Here is a 20056-nt window from a genome sequence, read left to right on the forward strand (position 1 = left end):
AACTTTTCAATCAAAATCTGCAGAGAATGAATGCAGAAATATTGCAGTGCTCTTCAGGATTGAAAGTCTGAAAACTGATCAGTTGTGCTTACAAATCTGGAAACACTTCTTGTTTGGGAATGTTTTCTGTCTCACAGAGTTCTCTGAAGCAGAAATCTTTTCTCCCAAGATTTATGCAAACTGAAATTTTTACTTAAGAAGGGTGGAGAAAAACATCTACTTATTCAATATGCTTCTTTTTAAAGTCTGTTCTTTAAGAAATTAAAAATGTCAGTGTGTGAGTAAAATTGTGTTTGAATACAAAGTACAGTTAATACAGAATTGGAAGTTTGTGTATGAGAATGTAAGAATGCAGAAAATAGGCAATTGTGGTTTGGGTACACACATATATGGAATCCTAAGGAAAACAGCAGTAGAATTCAGGAAATATTTAATCAGAGTTTTGGTCATACCTTTGGCTCAAGTTTGGTAAATATGTGACTAGTCAAGGTAAGGATGCCAGAACAGGAACATTTTTATCAGGCTACTGACTGTTATTTTAAATGGGCCTTGTAGCTTCATTACTCTCTTAGATATAGTGCTCATAAACTTCTTGGGTGTAATGGCATCATGTTTTGTTGAAATGTTTTGTTATTTCGCTAGAAAATAATTTTTTCACTGTTTTTTAGCTGAGAAATCTTTTGAATGCAATTTAATTGCTACTAGTAGGATGCTCTTCAGGAGCTTTTTATCTTCACTCTTGATGGAATTTCTGTTGCTGTAGTGATAATGTTTTTCAAACATGGTTTTAGAAAAAAAAAATCTAGGGTTATCAGTAGTACATAATTATGATAATTAATTATGATAACTTCAGTTTGCCTTCCTATGATACTATGTACATATCTACAATGAGATATGTCTTTAAGTAGCATTTACAGTAATTATATTAATTAGAGAGGTGTTAGGGTAGTATTACTACTTTGTAGCCCTTGTACTGACTATTTGATAGTCCATGTGTAAGGACAATACTTCCTCTTATTTTGGTGAATAAAGACTATCACAGTTACCTGGGAAGAGGATGGCTTTAGCTGGACTATGAGTGTACCTGTGGCTGTACAGCAGAGTATCCCAAGTCCAGTCATCCAAAAAGACCAGTTTCAGGGCATGGCAGCCTTTATTTTCATGTGCAGACATGCTGAATGTGAAACATATTTCTGGGAAACTGGAAGAAATTCAGGAAATAAAAAATAATTTGTATATACTGGCCACATGCATTAAACTGTGTAAGTGCCTGAGTAAGACTGTGCTTGTGCTTTGCAATCATAGTTTTATTCATTTTGCTTTCTGCAATTTGTTTATCTTTTAGTACTCATACTTATTGCACTTAATAGTGCTAACTGCTTCCATTTAGACAGAAATTAAAGTAAGGAGTCCTCTTGTCTTTCCGTTATTATTGGTAAGTTCTTTTTGTTACTGTGTCTTGCTACATATCTACATAAAAAATACATTATAATTTTGGAAGATGAAATTAGTAAATATTTTTTGTTCATTTCCCTCTTATTGATAGTGTTCAAAGACTGCAGGATGAGCATCAACATTACAGTTGGTTGAATGGTCTTGGTGACACTTCAATCACTGTTGAAACAGATTCTGTTGCATGAAAGACCAAGGAAAGGAAATTACAAAGCCTGGTTTAGTGAAGGATTTAAGAGTGATACATATACAAATAAAGAATTAGGGTGCCAAAGCAAGCTGGAGAATTCTAGAGTGGCCTGGTAAGCTACAAGGCAGAACTGAATGCAACAGCTGTGTGCAGATCCTGATAACTAAAGAAATACCATTTTAAAAACTGTAGAAAAAGAGTATGGTTTCCTTTAATCATTGTAGAAGGCTCTGAGAGGCAGAGGTGAAGGAGAGAGGGGCAGGCTGATCAGTCCAGGCACTAATTAGGGCCAAGGTCTCTTTAGGAAGTTAATGAGTTTCTAAATAGCCAATAGCAGCTGATAGGGAGTGGAAGAATACTGGATCTCTGCATCCTGCTTTTGTTTCTGCCCTCAAGTGAGAGATACCTTTAGGAGATAAAGTGTTTTCTGGTCAAAAGTCTTCTACTAGGAAATAGCTGCTTCTTGTGTGAAAACTTTTTTCTTACACAATGTGAGGGAAAATTTAAATATATTTTTAATCTCCTGAGATTTGGGATGATTTACATGAGTATTCCTTGAGCCTTACTGCAGTGCTCAGCATAGGGCTTGACTGATTTTAGCTGTTCTGGTCTCTCTGCTCCTGCCTGTGGGTATGCTTCTGTAAGGGTCTGGCATAATTGCTCTTGTTTGCACTTCTCCCCCATCTTTGTATGCCAGATAGCTTTTGCCATCTTCCTGACCTTGCTGGGTAAACATTGCACTAACACAGCTTTTGCATAGCATTCATTTGATTTGGAAAAATGTTGAAAGGCAAAAGAAGTGCAAGCAGGTAAGTGAAGGAGAAAAAAAGAAATAAGATGGGAGGAAAAATGAGCACAAAGCAGTGGGAGGATATACTCTTAGGACAGAGCAGAAAGAGGTGTATTGATGCTTCTTCAGTGCGTTCATGATACTGTGTAGATATGTTATCCTGAACCAAGACAGAGGTTCATGTGTGTGTTCAGTTGTGGGTGTAATGCACCTCTTAGCTAAGCACCCACATGCAGATATGGGAATCAACTGTGCAGCAACAGTGAGGATTTGCTTGCTCGGGTTCTTAGCTCTAGAAGGGTTTGGTCTTCCTGAACTGCTTCCACAGTGGACCTGATTTCATCTGTTTTTTTCCCCCACAGGACTCTCTGATACTCATGTCTAATAGGTATTTAATAGCATGCATGGGCTAAGTAAAGTATTTTTTCTGCTCTAAGACTCTCTTTCATTTTCACCACGTTACGACTTGGTGGATCTGCATCAGAAAAGACCAGTGCATTTTTTTCCAGTTTGAAATACTTGTCATTCCTATGGTGGCTCATTTCTGAGTCACACCTTTTCTAATCACTATAAAAGTAACATTAATATAGCAACAAGTAATTAAAAAACCAGAATCTATTTTGCTCACGCTACAGTTGAGTTTCATTCCACAGCTGTAATTAACTAGGCAATGTTTGGAGGTGTGTTGTGTCCACCACCTGCCTCCTCTGTGCTAAATTTCTATTCCCTGTGTTGCTCTTACAAAGCATAATAAAAAGCAAGCCTCAGAACTGAGACATTTCTTGATTGAATGCCATGGAGAACAGGAATTATCCCGTGATGTGGTGGCATGACTTGTGCTGTTCTTGTTGAAACAACCCACAGTGGTAGCTTAAGTCCTATGATCTTAACACTGAAGGCATTCAGTGTTTCCAAAGCAAATTGCCTGCCACCTTCTTTTCAGAAAAAAATTAATTCTCTCCCACCTGTAAAACAGGTGGCTGTTAATTCTCTTAAAGGTTATACTCTCCTTTTACGTGATAATAGTTGTTTTGTCATAGATCTAATGGCCTAAAGATACTGCTTTACTTATGTCATGCTCATAATTTTCTGGTAACTGCTTTTGCTTAATAATCTTTGGCTCAGGACTTTGGTTAGTGGACAATATACCTCACAGCCAACATCTATATACACTGATTATCTGAACAGGATATAGCTGATTGTATGGGCAGAATTTCATGAACTTCTATTTTGTTTCCTTTAAACTGGCATATGAAAGGGAATTGCCAATGAGTCCTGTGCTATATGCAGATTGTTACTATCCAGAATGTGGTGCCAAGAAAACTGATTTATTCTCTGTTATTATTTTGTTATTCATTGCATTGTGCAATACATCAATTGCGAACATAAATACATTGTGGAGTCCATGGATAGGAATAAATCCTCTTATGTTCAAGTATGTACATGCGAGGTGCTAGCCCTGGAACAAGGAATCAGAAGTATTCTGCAGGTTGTTTGGATTTTTCATATTCTGTTACTAGTACTTTCATGATTTTTTTTTTCATTTGCCTGCTTCATTTTTGATCCTAACTTTGAAGAAATTACTTGAACAGAACATTTTGGACTTTATTTTGAAACTCACCCTGAGGGTGTCTTGTGTATTTTTGAGCTCTGGGTGTCTTTGACAATTGCATAAACTTTTGGGAGGATGTAATTTCCCCTTTACTTTCCCACCAGGATTCAGCTGCTAAGGTATGTTTGTTTGTTTGTTTTTTGTATTGGTTAAGTTTGTTAGGTGTAAAAGACAGAATGACTCTGTGGTATTATGTAGAACATATTCCTGTTTCTTGCATCTCCTTGTGTTCAGACCAGAAGCACTTGGGGAACTCTGGGGTTGTACAAAGCCCCTTTCCAGATCTGTGTGTCCAGTTCAGTAAGGACTGACGCGGTGCTTGGATCTCTCCTAAGGCTCACTTGTTATTTGTGCAATGGTTTCTGTAAAACAACTTTCTGATCCAATTTGAGACTACTTGTGATCAAATCCCACTACTGGATTCATAAGTCCTCAGTCAGTGCTGTAGGGTCAATCATTTAGCAAGATTCTGCCAGCTGTGGTCTTGGAACAATTGAGATCTTTGGCTTCATGTTAACTTAAGGAAAGTGAAAGACATCATTCCATGCAACCTTTTCTACAATCTCTCGAGGCTTTTCTCATTTTTACTGTCACTCTCTGTGTTTAAGCAGTGCTGTGGGGACAGAGAACAGCCCTGGGCACAGGCCTGCTGTGTGATCAGAGACACGGAATATCACCCTGTGCCTTTGGCCTGCCCTTCAGCTTCTGCCTTGTATTTTTAGCTTCCAGTCTCCTTACAGGGAGAATCGTCTCTTCTTACAATATTTGTAGCACAGTGGAGGGATTAGCCATTCTGCTCACCCCTCCTCTGGTCTCCAGTAAAAAGTAAATATTCAAAAGTGATTCCTTGGTTTTGATTAAGGAAGAATTGTATTTCCTAACATTACATGATAAAGTTTCTTTGTTTAAGGGAATTTGTTTGAACTGGCATCTGAGCTTGGATGCCTTTGTCACACAACAGGTGCTTCAGATCAGAAATCTCCTGCACTCCAAGCTGCTGTTTATTCCTGTCCCATGTCAGATCCTTTTGCTTGGCATAGCAGAGCATACCATGCAACCCACAAATTGTGCTGGTGAGCATATTTAATCACAGATTACCTATAATTGCCTCCATCACAGTGAGATCCCTGGAGATCCTCAGTAGGAGGATAATATCTACTCTAAGGACAGAGGCAACCCTGCAGGGAAGATGGGAGCCCAGCTGCAAAGTTCTGCTGGAGTAGACTTGAGCTGGTTAAAGCCTTTGAAGATCAATCTGGAGTTGTTTATAGTTTCATATTTCAAAGTCCAGGCTTTGGTTTCCTTGAGCTGTAACACTGGGTAAATACAAATATCTCAGGGGTTCATATCAATCCTGTGCATCTAGATAAACTCTTAATTTATTTGCTTTAATACTGGACCGTCAAGGCTTGTCATCTGGGATGGGGTTTGCTATTACTAGAAGACAGTGGTTTATCTATATTTGGACTTGTCACCTTAAACAAATTTTATATTCAGTGCTGAGAAACAGAGTCCTTCAGAGCCTGTTATGAGCCATGCATCTGGATGCTTGAGGCATCTACTTTGGGATCAGAGGGACTGTGCCCTAGAAATTAATGTTTCTTTCCAGAGAGAGAGACAAACATATATATATCTAAGCTTAGCTGGATGAAGCTCACACAGTATGTTGGCCCTTCAGTCTAGTTCATCTTTTCCTTAGTCTCTCAGTAATCTCTCAGAATTTGGCAGGACTTAGGACAATTTTTCTAGGTTGTAGGAGGCACAGAGAAAGCAGACAAAACATCAAGTGTGGCAAATCAGTTATATAACTTCTTTGGACCTGTAAATCCACTCCAGTTTTGTGTTATTAATGCTTTTTTTCAAAAAACCTCCAAATTTTCATCCCTTTTGACTGTACTATAGGACAACTTGCTACCTTGTAGACCTTGTAGGTCTTGCAGATGCCCAGGGAGACAGAATCACAGCTCCTCTTGGGCTAGACCTGGGGTTACATTATTGTGGTCACAATATATGCAATGTTATCCCAGATGGTTAACACCTCTAGATTAAGAACCCACAATGGTTTTCTGTGTTACTATTTCAGACTTTCCCACCTGATTAGCACCAAATCTGTTTTCACTCATCAGAATATCTACTAGATATATCTTATATCAGCAACTGGATTTTCCCAGGTATTAGCATATAATAATCCTATTCTTGTAGAGATATATTTAAGAAGATTAAAAACTGAACCTTATGATTTGGAGAGAGCTGTGCCTATGCCTCCACACAGCCTCCCCACCCCCCAAATGACAAAACTGCATCAGGATCACTTTTATTACTTGAAAATCAAAAAGAAATGTGTGTAAGAAATAGAAGCAAGGAGACATATCTGAGGAAGAAAATAAAGGCCAAGAATATAGGAAATAAATCAAGAAGGCTAAACAGATACATATTTGGAAGAGTATAAAAAAATCAAAATGAAAATATTCCATATTGTAAAGGGAAGACAAATTCCAGTTAGAAGTTTACTACTTAACATGAAATGAAATCCAATAGCAGATGGTAAGAAAGCAAAATTATTCAGGTCTTTCACTCTGAAAGTTTGCTGTGTCCAGAAGTTTGGCAAAATTAATCCTAACTGTGTGGTAGGACCTTAAGTAAGAAAACACAAAGAACAGATTAAAGAATATTTTAAAGGTTGGATGTAGCTCTGAGCAACCTGGTCTAGTGAAAGGTGTCCCTGACCCCATCACAGGGGTTGAAACTAGATGATCTTTAAGGTCCTTCCCAACCCAGAATGTTTTATGATTCTATGATATAGAAATTACCAGAATATGTAAAAACTGCTCTAGGGTATTTAAGGAATTAGCAAAAGCAGTCATTGAATTGTTACTTATCTGTGGCAAACGTTGCGGAAAATGAAAAGACACAACATCATTCTCAGCATCATTCATCATTAGATTTCCACCTCCACAAAATAGTGAACCTACTTTTTCCTTCCTCTTGCTCATGCATGGATTTCTTTCTTATTGTCTTTTATGGTCATTACATCTTGAATCTTACTCTTTCCAAAATGAATATCCAGGGGTTGAAATGGAAATTTTGAAGGCATATTGTGTACATTTAGACATGCTGATGTAAAAATGTGAGAACTCCTCGTGGCCTTCCTTCTGCTCTATTTGGTCTCTGTGAAAAGTGCTGGTTTGAAGTATGGCACAGCAGCAGCTCCCAGCTCATCCCAGTTGCTGTGGAGAGGTGTCTGCTGGAGTATATTGCTGTTACACTGAATGCCTGTAGGTTTTTGTTACTCCCACTGCTGTATACTTAAATTGCATGTATGTGTAAGCCTGCCATTAAGACAACTGAAACTATACATGCATAATGAGTTGGAAGTGAATTTCCAGTCTTGCACTTGGCTCCTGTGAGTAATACATGTGTCACGGGCCTCTTCAGCACCACTGAAGTTCCCCTCCTGAGAGGGAACTGTTCGGCTCAACACGTGTTTGAGGGTCAGGACTTAGATTTATATCTATATTATCTATTAGTGCTTTTCTGCCTCAAACTGCCCTGCATGTCTGAACTTATTGGAAATACTGTCACGTGTATGTGGAATGCTGTCTGTGTAAAGAGAATGGAGAAAAGTTAGCCTGTGTTCACAGGTTTGTCCATAGATTTGAAAGAGGGAAAACTGAAATGCTTTTCTGTTCAGAAATATCACTGCAGAGACCTGGGGAGATGCATTTTGGTGCATGAACTTCTATCTCAGACAAAATCTCTCAAGACGCATTATACCATGGCAGATGTTGCAGAACATATAACCTTGCCAAGAATCCTGGCATGGAGAGGTGAATGAAGGCAGGAAGCATTCAAACTACATCTGTCCTGAAACACAATGACATTGTCGATTTTAAATTATTACTATTCAACTGTGAGCTCATCCTCTCTCTCCATAAGGCAGTGTTACAGCATTTCTGACCCAACATCTTCATTTTTCAGCAAGTGATTGGGACAACCATATTTGTAGATGAAATATGAGATGAACAACAAAAAAAATTCCTATAAAGACTAATTTTATATTATACTTGTCATCCATTCCTTCATTCAAAAATATCCTACCAGCTCTAGCACAAGATGTTATTAAAATCTCTGAACATCTAAAATGTTAAGAACATTTTAGATTTGGTTGGATCTTACATCTCACTGCACTATATTAAGGTTAATATATTAAATTAATCTTGAAGCTCACATTGGTTACAGCTGAAATAGTCAAGATATTCCAGCATGACAATATGAAAGGTGGAGCCCATAGCTTTCCAAAGTCATCTGAATGGGTGCATTGTGTGAAACTCTAGCATTATTGCCACCAATTCCAGTCCAACTAACCTCAAATTATCACCACTAAAAGAATTTTTTAACTAGTTGCTGAAAATATCCTTCATTACTTTGCTGCAATGGTGCTGCTGTAGGAAGTGCCTTTGGCACCTGGAACTTCATGACACTTTTTCTTGTATGCTTTTCCCTTGGTGCCTTTATTGGTTGCAGGTTTTCTGCCATGAGGATTTTGTTTAGGTAGCTGCAACATACCCTTGCAATTTTAAAATCAAGACTAGAAAATAGAAGTTGACTTAGAAAATAAAATTATTAAAAAAAAATTATCATGAAATGTGCAGCAAATAACTGGTGCCTAAGCTGATTGAGCATGAACATGTATTGGCATCAGTAAAATCCTTGAATCATAGAACAGTTTGGGTTGGAAGGGACTTTTAAAGGTCATATAGCTCCCAAATGATGGGAGATACAGCAATCCATTGTGTTAGAAAGATACTACTGGATGAAAAATACTTAGATAAAACTGTAACACTACATATTTTAATGGAGAAGATGTCAACATATGGAACACATTACTTCTCATTGCTAGGTGTTGTCCAAACCCATTATTAATTTTGAGCAATGCAGCTTTGCTTGTTGCTGTAAAGGCTGCAGAGGTGATGACATGGGTGTGCGTTAAGTTAAGTGGATCATATATTTCTCTCTTGCAGGACCTAGCATTCTTCAGTCTTAAGAGCATCTCCAAATAACAGTTAATTATCCTTCCCAACATCCTACCAGGTTGGTAAGTATTTTGCCATTTTACAGATAAAGATAAATATAAAAATATTAATAATTTCTGACCGTATGGTATGATACAGGAATCATAAAGGATTGCATAAAGAGCGTTATTCCTCCACTTGTTGCAAAGCACCCTAAGGGGTATATACTGTGTTACTCCAGCAGCCAGCAATGGGTACCTACAGAAGAAGCTACCAGATGCCATCCAGCCGTCAGCCTCAACTTACATCACTCACAGTAGATGTTAACATGCCTGTGTCCCACGCAGAAATCTCACTGCTGGCTTCAGTAAATTAACAAGACCGTATTCATATATTTATATTTTGGGCATAACTTCTTCATGCTTGTAAACAGGAATGTTTTGCTTCCAAAGCAGTTTCAGCTATAATGCTGCCTTAGAGCATATTCTGATAGTCGAACTTTGAAAACTTGAAGGCATGAGTAGGTTAACAACATCTTCATTTAATAGAAATTAACTTAATTTTATGACCACATGGACAATGGGGAAAATATGGTCTTACTCAGCACTCTGTGATTAAAATGATTGACTGAAATAGACATTTAGAAGCCTTGTTATGAAATGTCTTTATCTTGACAACCATAGTTAAAGAACATTTAAAGTGCACTGAAAGAAGCTGCTACAAGTGATTTTAGCCATTGGTTCATGTCCAGTAAAATGTCCAAGATAGAACTTCTTGACTATTTTAGCATAAATGCTTCAGAAGCACTTGGATACTTTGGGAATGGGTTAGGTGTTGGTTTATATAGAAATGGTTGATAAACACCTTCTACCCATTGAAAGCATGTGAAACTTGTGCAATGATCTGTTCTGCTTCAAATTTCTGACCTGGGGTAACCCATGTAATCTGTCTACACTATTTGACTGTTGTAAGAACAGCTGTATGTCCTTATATATTCTGGCATCATAGTAATGGGAGCCATGTAAATGCCTCAGCAGGACAGATAAAATAGCAGGGGACAGAGATCACCTCTGGCACCTCTCCTGGGTACCTCCCCTCTACATATGAATCATGCCTCATCCAGGCAGATTTTATTTATGTCCTTATTAATGACCACATATATGTTAGGATTGCCTGGCCATGGGAAGACACTGCATATTTAGTCATATTTTTTGCATAAAAGAAAGAGAAAATAGAATTAGAGGTGTCTGTACAGTGCTCAGGATACTTGCAGGCTGGGAAATAAATGGTTCTCAGGTGCCTAAGAAGGGAGCAATATGCGGAGCAGAGCAGCTTGAATTCTTTCAGAATTGCTGCCTATTTTACAGTTATCTTTTTATGTGTTCCTTTATTGTTATTTTTTAATTGAGGATGAGAAATCTATGATTAAAAATAAATCTGTGGAATGATGCTTTGTAGGTACCTGTTAGTTAAAGCAACACAATTAGGATGTTGTAGATGACAGACAATTCTGGAATAACTGGTACATAGACATTTAAAAAAATTAAGAGACAAAGGCCAGAAGATAGTAAATAAATGCTTCATCACATTTTTCAGATTTTTCTGTACTCATAGATCCTTAGTTTGTATGCAGAGGTGTTAACTTTGCATATAGAGATAAAATGGCAGTTTGCCAATAGCAGGCAAGGAGCGAAACTAGCCTATATGACAGTATACTTGTTTCCAAACTGTAGGTGGTGGAAACCACTTTGGAAACCTATTTCATTAAGGAAAGAATGATGTTCCTGGCCAACACAATTATAGTGTTTTCAAGCATAGCTGAATTGGATGTAACTTGTAGCAAAGCGTAACATTGAGGAAAGCACCTGGTTCAAGAAAAGAATGATTTGGTGATTAATCCCATTGACACTATTGTGGTCTAAAGGGCTTTGGCAAATGCAATGTAGTTTTAATTAGGAAAATATTTTCTGGTAAATTGAATTGTCGCCATATAAACAAACCAGATTATTATTTTTTTCAACTTGGAATGTGAGAGAAAAGATATGTTATCAGTATTTAAGTTATTTTCCTTTTTTTTACTACTGGAAAACATGAAGTTAAACTGTGATAAACTATGTGTCTTTTAAAAAGTATTTCTGACCACACAATTATGTCTGGCTATCCATGTGCATCTTGACTGAGGAAAAAATTCTGTTTCATTGTGACAGCAGAAATTTGGAATAATCTCCATTTCTATTGATGCAAAAGGGACCAGAATCTGTCCCATATAGTCCTTTATACAGCACTTGAACTTCTGCAATATTGAAGTACATAAGAAGGGGTCTTGGAATGCTCCTTTTATAAAGAATTAAACTCATTTATCAAGAACCTATATCAACTTTAGAAGATATTCTGAAGGTAGTACAAAGATAATTGGATATCATTTCTTGAATTTAGAATAGATGTATCTATAGGTATGACTGCCTGAATTTAGACATACCCTGAGATAAAAGTATTGCCTGCATTAACATTTTTAATTAAAGGGCACTAATAAACTTTGTGCACTGAGAAATGGAGTATGTTCACCCATACTAAATTTGAGAAACCTGCAGTGCTCTGGCATCATAAAGAGATACTCAGACACCAAACTCTGTCTGAACAGTGCATGAAGAACGGGATGACAGGAGGAGAGAGGCCCAAGTAACCTCAGTGCACAAAAGTATCTGTTTGCTAATGACCTGTTTGTTTTAGACCAAAAGTTTATTATTGCAGTCAGTAAAGATATGAGTTGAATTGCACACATATTTTGTGGCAGTGTTGGTCAAAGTTTGTATTAACAGGTTTTGAAGCATAAAAAGTTTACAATGAAAATCCACTTTGTGGATTAAGGTTACTAGTAATAGAAGTACAGAGCATCTACTAAAATGGATTTATTACAAAAAATGTTTTCTGCAGGTAGAATTTGCTTTCTGGCACTGCTTTGATGATTACTCAAGATCCTGTCTGTGCCATGGATTTTCATCTGCTGGTGGTGTTTGCATTAAGTTGTGTAACTGCTTCTTAATGCCTGTTACGTAAGGATGCATAGATTGCAGCTCCATGAGGTATCCTGCACAAATCACAGCTGATAATGTAAGCATGGTTTCAAAGGTTACTCTCAGTTGAATTAATTTTACATTAATTAAATCCTCCCTGCATAAGTCAAATGCTTGATTAAGACAGAAGTGTATAGTATAAGTTCAAATAGGGCTCAGAAAGTAGGTATTTGTTGTTGTCCTGTAATACAGTATATAAGTTTGTGACATTCATACCATATACCAGTGTGATGCAGCTTTCCTGGTCAGGGTGGAAGATTTGCCATTGGCTTTTGCCATGCTGTGATTTTACCCCAACGACCTCAGGCTATATAAGCTAAACCACAAATAACAAGTCCATAGAGAAGATATAGTCAACATTCACAAGAGGGTTTTTTATTTATTTTGCACTACATTTACTGTTTTAGCCCTTTTCCTTGTATTTAATCTTAATTAGACTAAGTCAGGATCTATACTGAGGAAAAAGAGTCTAAAGATTTCATGGATATTGCACCAAATACAGAGTTTAGCCTGAAAAGGAAGAAATTGAAGAGATTGGAGATGAGAAAACAAATCTCAGTTTAGCAAAAATGAAACAAATCTTTAAGTCTGAATCAGAAGGATTATAGACACAGTTGCAATTTGAAATGTGGTTAGCTATAACAACACTTACCTCCTTTCCTTCTCTAACATTAAATAAAAACCTTTCTAAATTATTCAAGTTCCCATAGCAAATCCCACAAGTTAGATTTAAGGCATTTCTTCACTGGAGGGCTCCGCCAGCATACATTTTTTCTAGTGTAGTCCTTTGAAAATGCACACTTTGCATTGTATGGGGCCTCTTTAAATTCTGAATATCAACTAACCACAGGAATATCACACACATCTGTGGTCACGAAACATCTTGTCCAGAATAACAGGAAAAGCAAAGAAGCAAAGAGAGTGGATCATGCTACTGACCACAAAGTTGCAAAATGGCATAGGGACTCTTTCATTGTCTATTATTCTGCTTCCAAATTTTCTAAGTACAGATGCAGCTGACTTTTGCTCCAGATCTGCCTGACCCAGGTTTTATGAGATTTAACGAGGCCTAGATTAGAAAATAAATTATGTTTGAAAATATATTGGCGCTCACTTTGAGGACTGATCAGAAGCAGATAAGATAGCATGCTAGTGCTTGAAATTTTAGTTAAAATATAGTAACTAAGATATTTTTAGCAACAAGTATTGCTTGTGTAAACAAGCTATGAAATTTTGCTCCATATTTCATCATACCAGGTAGGATTACTGATGGTACCTCCCGGCCTAAACATGCTAATGATCTACCAGAGGAGTTGAAACTGAATGAGGAATGGCTAAAAATGTCAGGATGATGCCAGGATGTGGGTTAAAGTTGGGGCTGATATTTGCCCCATAATCCTCTTGGAAGACTGTTCCAGAAATTACTTCTTAAGTGCATAGGGGTCTTCTCCAGTTTCCAACCTGGCCGGTGCTTCCCAACTGTGTTTTATTCATTAACTTTATAAGCACACTATAAACTTGTGTTATGTAAGGAATACTAAATACTAACTGTCATCAAAAACATACCTGAAAACTGTCACAGGTGAAAATGCACAGAAAGTTCTTTTCTGAAAAAATCTCATGGGGAAACACAACTGAGCTTGATTGGTGGAGCTGTTTGATCTCAGAGACACTGCAGTAGCACAGATAGAAAATAAGAAGAAAACTTTTTGCAAGGAAGTGTCTGAGGCAGATGCATGCCCAGTATATTCTGACCACTAAAGCAGCTTTCTGAATCACATTCATAGTGCACTGGCCTGCTCATTATTTTTGTTATTTCATAATATAAACATAATATTTATAATTTATATTATGATAAATATTATGATATAATAATACTATTTACAAACTGAAAAAAGGGAAAATTTAGGCTAGATATAAGGAAACAGATGACCATGTAATTTTTCTGAAGCAATGGCTGGTCATGTGTGAAACAACAAGCTAGTAAAATGCTCTGTTATTTTATAAAGAGGAAAGGAGAGAGCTGCAAAAACATCAGCTCTTAGAAAGAGATTATATCATTTTCATGGCCTCTGCCGTTTCAAGTGAATATCCTGGAATAACTAAGCAATTTAATAGTTTAGGGTATAAAAATAAACAATTTCTGCTCTCATGAAGGTATAAGATGCTTGGGAGAGTATTAGGTTTTTCAAGCAGTGAAAAAACCTGCAACCCTATGTAAGATTTTATCATTTTCTGGGTTGAATATCTGTTATTTAGTAATGGAAAAAGTATGCTTTTGCTGGATCATTTGGTATTGTTTTGGTCAAATGATCACCCATAATTTTTGATATCTAGCACTGCATTACAATTGTTGGCTGGGTCTGAGGGCTCCAACAAGGATATTTTTCTGCAGTTCCAGATGCAAGAGACACATAAGTGGGAGTGGGAAAAATGCTGTTGTTTGGGAAACACACTGTGGGAAAATTGCTCAAGATGATTTGAATGTCAGAATTGGAATGTAACAAGTGGTGCAGCCAGATTAGTGGGAAGAGAAGGCCAAAAGCTAAAAACTGCTTTTTGTCAGGGTTCTCAGTTAATTTGAAACAAAATTTATAGTTTACTTTTTGTTGATTGTGTTCGTAGATAAAATTTCAGTTACATAAAGTTAATTTTCTATGTGTATGGTAAGCTAAAGTCTGGAGAACTTTTATTTTTTACTGAAAAGACTTACAAAAAGGAAATATATCTAGACATCTATGGGGAGGTTTAGTTCCTGCGTGCTTTTTGCAAAGCCCAAATCAGCAAATCCATTTGGTTTGCTTGAGTAAATTGGGGGGCAGGGAGTGTTGCCCTATGGAGATGTCTCTCTGTTCATCTACAGAAGAGATAATCATGTATGGGATTGGCAAATACTGGGAGTGTAAAGCCTTCATTAGAATATATGGCACTCTGCATCAGGATCATTGCATCAGATCAGAAGAGATGCCCAGACACTTTCCTAACTCTCCCAAGGTTTTTACAAAAGACATCTCCAAAATACTGAGAAAATTTCCCAACTAGCAGGTCTTGTGTCTTTCATGTCAAAGGCATTAAGACTCCTCCAGTGTCCCACACAGCAGTGCCTTGATTACAGTCCCAAATACCCGAAAATGAGGGGAGGGGTGGGATATCATGTGATTCAACACCTGCGTCATATAATCTGTTGCAAAGGTTCTTGTGCACTGGCTGAAAGAGCTATCTGTGATCCCAACTTCTAATATCTATGGTGCTTTCAATTACAAGATGTGACAAGTCCTTCTAAAGCCAACAGCTGCACAGTCGAGCAAACCTGAGCAGTGAAAACTGCCTCCTTTTGAGACACTGATGAAAGACTTGCCTACCACCTCATATTAATTAGGGGTTGTGTTATTCTAGAACAATTGGCAATCCCTGAAGGATGAGTCAGAGCAAATTTGGTAAGATCACGATTTTGTGATTTTTCTGTGGGATGCTATTTTTTCAAAATGGTCCATAATGCCCTTAGCTCTCGGATTTCTTTATTTCTATTCCTTGGTTTCTTGTTTGGAGGGGTAGAAAGCAGTTCTGGATTCCTGGAGAGGGAGGTAGAGTAGAAAGTCTTTGTCTTCTGTGGGGAAGTTGTCAACAAGTAGAAGTTCATTGGGTTGACATAAAATAAAGTCATTAGTGAAACCTGAAATAGCTGTAAATGCAAAACTAGATTTATCCTTTACACAACAGAGCCCCCACACATACTGATTTTTAATGATTTATGAGTGGATAATACCACTGTTAATACAATAGTAATTAGAGCCTATACAGTAAATTAGTTGTTTCATCTGTTGTTTTTCAGATAAAATCAACTCTTAGGTAAAATGTCTGCTTTGCAAATACCCTCAACAAAGAAAAGCAGAGAACTGAAACAACCACCCTGAAAACATGTACCCCCTGCTCACAGCAGGCATGGGGAAGCTTGCATTGTTATGGCAGATAATTGCTCAAGGCCTGAGTATGGGAGAATCTTGTTCTACATTCTGTCATTCAGTATTCCTAAATTAAAAATGCTGGCAAATTCCTTTTGATAGTTAGGATTTTCTGATTTGTAAAAAATACAAGTATGTGTGTAATTTCTTGATAGATAAATGGTGAAAAGGTAAAAGTTAGTTATACTGGTTTTATCCCAATTAGTTTTACTGGTTCTTTCTCTTGGAACAAAAGCTTTTTTTGTACTGATGTGAGTAACAAGTTCAAGGGAAAAGCCAGGAGCAGCTTGGGCTGAAATGCCCTTATCTTTTCAAAATTACAGAGATACGATACGCTGTATTACATAGGAGAGAGTCGCTGTACTCTTAATGAATTTTGCATTTGTTCTGAAGATAAGGGAATGAAATAGAAGAGAAAAAAAATCATTTGTCTTGAAAGGCAATATAAAGTATAAACCATTTCTACACACAATCTTATCAGTCCATTTTGTGGCCATTTGACGCTCTCAGAGGCTCTTAATATATTGTATACCAAAGGCAATACTGCTGACATTGAGTTCTGCCACTGCCAAATTGCATATTCATTATTGTTCATAGTCATGTGAGGTCAAGTTCGGTCATTGCAAACAAAGAACCTTTGTCTGGATCTTTACTCCCTCCTTGCACAGTTTTTGGTTTCCTAACTTTTGTAGCATTCTCTGGGCTGAAAGTTTCTTTTTAAAGAGGATGCTGTGTACTCTTTTGTAAACATGTCTCCATTACTAAAAGTGACATCATGGGAATCGCTGGACATGAGCTTGGGGAACAGAGCCAGGGTTGAGGCAATGCAAAAAGAAATCCCCTTGTCCCTTCTCCCCCTTGCTCCCCATAGCACTGTCTAGCAAACAGGTACTTTGTTGAACTCTGTTGGAAGCTTCATGAGGAATTTAAACATAGGAAGGACTAAGAAAAAAAGGGTCCTGCCAGCTCTTTCTCATCTGCAGGCTGCTATGCACAAATGTGGTCAGAAGCTTATTCACACAAAGCCAGGGTTCTGCTCATTTGCCATCATATGCAAATTACTTCCCTGGATTCACTGGCACGGTAAACACTTCGGTTTAAGAAGTTTAAAAAGATGGATTGCAAAACTCAGGCATGCTCCCACTCCTACTGAGATCAGTGACAAGCCTCCCATTGACTTCAATGGAAGCAGGATAGAGTCCCCGTTTTCTGGAAGCGAAACCCAGCGGTATTTGAGCTTTTTGGAGCACAAGCAGCTCTGAAAGTCTGTTCCTTTGAGGCACTCCAAAATTTTTCCCATTTGCTTGATTCCATGGCAACACAACATCACCACCAAGCTTTCAGTACTGAAATGAGATTTTACTACTAAGCCTGAGGATTTATACAAGTGTAAAAAGATCTTGCTAAGCTGCAATTTCCATTAGACTAATTCAGGATCCTTTTCAAATGAGTGACAAAATTATCTCTGGATTTATTTTACAATAAGCCAAGAATTTTCTAAGGTTAGAAAAACAAGAAAACTGCTTTACAATCATAATGGAAACCTTTTTTATTATTATTACATAGAATTATTATGAGTAAAACACTATCTATTTATTGTTCTGTTCAAAACAGTCTAGAGAATAGTTTAAGCAGTTTTCTCATAAATTATACCAAAATCAAACTCTAGAGGCTGCATAAAATTATGATAAAGCCATTGAGGCTTTTCTTCTGATTTTTGTATTGCTTATATCACAGAAATAACTGGTTTGCAACCAGAAGAAATATACCAGTATAAAAGTGTGCAAGGAAAAGACACGCTAAAAGCTCCATATTAGAATCTGAATGTACTATACTAATTTTTATAGAGGGACACAAGGCTGACAAGCTTGGTTTACACTCAGTGGATGAGAGTTTGCTGTGAGTTACATTATAGCACATTGAAAGCTAGTGCACTCATTGATACCCTATTTTTATGTATGGAAGGGGAAAAAAAAATCAAAATTATTCCATACCTAGAGAAGGTTGTGTGTAAGCAGTCTTGAGGGTCTTTTATAAAAAGTATCTACTAAGAAGTTCCCAAATAACAATACAAAATCAGTGGAACGATTAAATTATTAGACAACATTAATAAGAATTTTAACTGCCTTATATTTCCTGCATTTGCTTAGACTCTAGATATAACCGTTTGTTACCGTTTGTTATAATCAGTTTTCATGTAATCCAGCTGTTGAATCATCCCCTCCAATGTGATTTCTGACATGATTCAAGCTCTGACTTCCCCTGTTGCACACAGACAGACCCATGCTGGAAGCAATGATCAGGATGTGGGCTGCAGTGTTATACTGGGACTTTGACTACTTCTGTGATCTCCTCCTTATGCCAAGAGACTTACAGGAATACATGATGTAACACTTGATCTCGCTTTTCAGAGAGGAGGTCAGAGCTTCCCCTTCTGATGCTTCCATGAGGCTTGACACCTAGGTCAAACACCATGCAATCCTGAGCGTGGGATGTGGCCCTGCTCTGGGTCACAGAATCGGAGACAGGCATTTCCTTCTCTGGCCTCCACCAGGGCAATGAGATGGTCATTGTGCAAGCAAAGCTGCGATGAGGATGTGATAACCGAGATCACAGATCTGACAGTAGCACTGTGACTCTGTCAGTGAAACCCTTATGTATTATTTCTTTTTCATACAGACTCCTGGCTTGCCTCTGATTAGTGAAGCAGCTACAAATCCTCTTAGCTGAAGCAGACCCAGTTGAAAGCAAAATCTGCCCCCTCTGTCCTGGCTGACATTCAACAAATCACTTCAAGAAAAAGTTGATATCAAGTCAAAAGCTTTGTTATAAAGCTGGACAATTATGGGCTTGTATTTCAAAGTGGCCAGAAATTCTAGGTACTTTCCTTCTCAAGACCAAAAGGTTTAAGTGGGTGTTTGGTACAATTTCACCACCTCTCCTTCACCAGAACTGAAAAAACCGCTAATCAAATTTGAAATTCTTGGCCCAGATTATGAGAAAACTGGATGAAAACTTTAGTATGTGAATGTACTCTAAGAAGTACCATTAGAGGTTGTCCTTTCTTTATACAAAATGTGATGCCCTAGAAAACAGTGCTTTGCAATACACAAACGCTGCACTGCTTATTACACAGAAATACAAACTTTACGTGAGTTGCACGTTTCACTATCTCACATCTTATCGTATTTTTTATTTGGAAAGTAGGTGTCTTTGCAAGTCCACTTTGTGAAGAGTATCTTTTCTTGCTAAAGGGGGAAAATTCAGACACAAAATCCCTTCTGAGCCATAAATGCAGAATGCTCTGTAAACTACCCGCTGTAATACTCCAGTAGTACCCCCTGAAGGCACTCAATTGTGGGGAGTAGGGCAACTCACGTGTGCATATAGCAGTTGGTTTTTTGTCTATCATTTCTTATGGATCTTCTTTAATGTGTGAAAGTCATTTGTAATTCTTACTTAACAATTCTTATTTGTGATACATTCAAAATGACATCTAGAAGGAAGACCTTTAGGAGAATACTTCCTTGGGTTACTTAGATTTGTAATTACCGAGTATTTGCATTAGCATAAAACGATGTCTTGTATCTTGCCACTTAATTCCTGTGATGCACTGCAAACACTCAGATATTCAAAGAAAAAAATGTAGGCACTGGTTGGTCTGTAACTCAAGCCACAAAGAACCTGTCTTTAAATAGCCCAAGAATGCCAAAGCCAAAGGATACTCTCGCCTATGTGTAGCAATCTCAATCAACATTTACTTTTGCGCTCAGTAAAAGGCAAACTGGCACCGCCGCAAGGCCGGGGGGGCAGATCGATACCTGTCCCGAAATTTCTGCAATTGTTCTCAACGGCAACTCTTGGGTTGCCGTAAACCCATTAAACACCACTTAAACACCATTTCACATCGCTTTTCCAGCGTTTTCCTGTTTTAGCAGCTCAGATTTGAGGGCAAAGCAGCCGC

Source organism: Neopelma chrysocephalum, unplaced genomic scaffold (assembly GCF_003984885.1).
Source record: "Neopelma chrysocephalum unplaced genomic scaffold, ASM398488v2 Primary Assembly neopelma1_85, whole genome shotgun sequence".
Classification (NCBI taxonomy): Eukaryota; Metazoa; Chordata; class Aves; order Passeriformes; family Pipridae; genus Neopelma; species Neopelma chrysocephalum.